The sequence below is a fragment of the Mandrillus leucophaeus genome, unplaced genomic scaffold (assembly GCF_000951045.1).
Source record: "Mandrillus leucophaeus isolate KB7577 unplaced genomic scaffold, Mleu.le_1.0 Scaffold2231, whole genome shotgun sequence".
In the NCBI taxonomy this organism is placed as follows: domain Eukaryota; kingdom Metazoa; phylum Chordata; class Mammalia; order Primates; family Cercopithecidae; genus Mandrillus; species Mandrillus leucophaeus.
Window position 1 is genome coordinate 33,466 of NW_012102290.1, and position 3,385 is coordinate 36,850.

Genomic DNA, 3,385 nt, shown 5'->3' on the forward strand with positions numbered 1-3,385 from the left:
AAAGTCTCCTCTCCTATTCCAAATTCATGCATCCTGTGATTTCTAAATTAACAATTATTAAATGTATTAAATTTAAAGGTTTATGAGTTTTTGTTGGAGACAGGCAGAAAGACAAACAGACACACATTAGACCTGACTCAGGGTTAACACCAATTCTAACCTCACCCTCAGGCACATTCTCAGCACTCCTGGGAGAGGGAAATTGATCGGTGGCTTTTCAACCTAGAGCAGGGCCCTGCATGTGTCCCACCACCTATCTTGATGACACAGCCCAGGATTCTGAGTGTCTGTGCAGAGGCCACCTGAATACACATCTTCCCTCAGATGTGTTAGAGCAGGAGGAACCTGGGGGACAACCCAATGACATTAAACCCTGTCTCTTATACACATCTAGATGTGTTTTGTAGTATAATTATTTCCTTTTTAAATGTGTTTGTATAAACAGGATCTCACTATGTTCCCCAGGCTGGTCTTGAAATCCTAGGCCCTCACAGTCCTCCCACTTCAGCCTCTCAAAGTGCTGAGAGTATTGGCATGAGCCACCACCTCCAGCCATTATTTCTCAACATCCTTAAATATTCATCCACAAAAGGATTTAACAATGGGAGCTCACGCATCCCTAACCTCATGCCCCACCCGCACATGTCATTTCAATGTGAGAATGAAGAAGAATCTATTCACTCATCTTTGTCAGTCTCCTTCACTGCACCCTCGGCTCAGCAGGAAGCGTGCTTGGGAAGATGCCATCCTTCTGTGGCTCTGTAATCCACCTGTTAAATGGCTGCTTCAAGGTCAAGCAAAACTTACTAAAGGGAGGGTTTGACCTCGCCTTTGCCCCTTGAACATTTTCCAAAGAAACTCAGAGCCAACCATAGAAGAAAGAGCTTTGGGGAATGAGAGAACTTATTATAGGCAGCATGCTGCCCAAAACATACTTTGTAAAACTCTTTGGTTAAAGCCATTGATATTTATACAATTCTTACAATCACAACACAAGTCTTCAGAAGAAAGTAGGGCACAGATATGGGTAGTGACAATTCGGCACAATAAGAGAAGCAGAGACAAGGAGAGGGCTAGTCATGAAAGACATGCAGATTAAAACAGGCTGATGTGCTTCTTGTTGGTGGGGAAGGCTTATGAAACTGGCAGTGTTATGTTAATTTTTAACCTTAGCATCCCAAATGAGAGGGAAAATTAAGAAATCCACATTCTTATGCAATGGAATGCATTTTTGCAGTATTTGCTCAGAATTCTAAAACATTTCTATTGTGCAGCATATTTGTTCACTTCTAAAAATAATCCAAAGAAAATTTTTAGACATGTGGTTAGAGACTTATGAACATTAGGCTGAGCACAATGTTATTGTAGCATCAGAGTGTGAGCACCCAGGCTAAATGCATAATAGGATAGGAATATTAAATTCAATTTAATGCAGCCATTTCATGGAATAAGGAATGCTTTGATGAATTTGTATCAACATTCAGAAAATCCTCACAACATAGTGTTGTATGAACAAAAGTAAAATATAAAATTGATTCTTAAAGTATATAAGACATGGAAAATCTTCAGATGAAAACAAAAAATTTATACCACTTGCCTCCAGATAGTGGAATTACAAGTGATACCTAGTTTCTTCTTTCGGTGTTTCCATATTTTTGAAACTTTCTATAATTTTACATATTAATTTTATATTCAGAAATGTTATTTTTATCAAAAAGTGTGAGACACGACAATAGGGGAAAGTTGATAAAATCTGTGTTGTCCTGGGGAAAAAAAAAAGACAAAAAAACACGCTGAACTCAAAGTCATGGGAAATCAGATGAAAAACAGAAGTTCAGTATTGCTCAAACCATGGGAAGATGGAGATGCGAACATTATATATAGATCAGATGCAGAGCATGGGGCAAGGCCAACTTTAAGAAAGAACAGATTCAACTGCAGTGGTCCTGGTTATAGGGTTTAATCAGGACCCTGTGAAGAAGTGAGAGTTATGAGCGCCAGCCCCCTCCTGTGCAAACGAGTGTCTGGGCACCTGTTAGATCAGCTTTAGCTAGTTTTATCATGCTTATGAAGTTCCAAATTTAAAAACCCTTCCAGCATGGTTAGAAAAAGGACATCTCCTGGCTTGCAGGCTAGGCGAATGAGAGCTGGAAGAAAGAGTCCTGTGAGCCCCCTCTAGTTGGCACCCAGGAAAGGACATTGGTTGAATGCTCTTGCATGAGTTGTTTATTCCCTCTAGATGAGCCCACGTATCCCTAACTTCACGCCCCACCCACACAGCCTTGGGTCAGTGGTAGAAGGTCCTGTATAGACCCTGCCCTGGACCTGTGCTTGCCCATTACTGCACACACCGAGATAGAAAAAAGCCAGTCTCAGACATTGCCATTCTTCAGACCACCTCCCCCACACCCGCCCTGGCTCCTCTCTTTGGCCTTCTTGGTCCTGGACAATCTTCTGGATCTCATGCAGGGCTCCCACTTTTTATCCAGCTCCAATACTTAACAAACTTGTTTGCAGCCGGCTTGGACCTTAAATACCTCGCACGACTCATCTTTCAATATTTGTCCCACAGCAGCCCAATGTCCCACGATAACTCCAGGCATGGAGCCCTTGCAGCAGTTGCTGTCAGTGTCTCACCCATATCCCCTCCTCCTGGTCATGCCAGCCTGACTTCCACCTCCAGCATCTGTAGGGCCCGGCCTGAAACCTTTGTCTGGTCACAGGAGACTACTCTGCCCTTGTGTGCAGCAGGTCAAAGTCACAGGGAATAAACAACTCCTTGCAAGAGCCTTCAACCAATCACAAGCAGAAGCTGGGAGACAAATACCCTGTCTCCCTTGCCACTAAGATGGGACGCCCCTGAGCACTGTATTCTCCGTGTTTCCTTGAGTTTCCCAGCTCCAATTGTCCACAGTGGATACTCCCTTGGCAATGCATCATGGATTGGATTCCATCTCTTTCCTCTCTCACTTCCCCACATCCCTATTGCAGTTATCTGGGATCACCAACTTAAAAAACCACTTGCCTCTGGATTTTTTTTCTCAGTCTGAGGCTGGCATAAACCAAAATAAGACAGAACATCACGCCATGCCATATGGAATCAGCTTTTGAAGCCTGACCCTCGGCTGTTTCCAGGTCTGTCTATGCTGGAAGGTAGGCGGGTCAGATACAGAAGCTGGTAGGGTCCATGTTCCTCCCCTGTTCGACCTCTGGGACTCACCTCTGTGGTGCCGGGCCACAATCACAGACGGGACACAAAACATCACATCTGCTATCAAGTCCAGGAACAGGTCTTTCTTTTTGACAGGGTCATCTGTTCCTCCTAAGTATTTCTCAGTGGCTTCTGGAATCAGTTCCTTAGCAATGTACTGAAATAGATCAATAA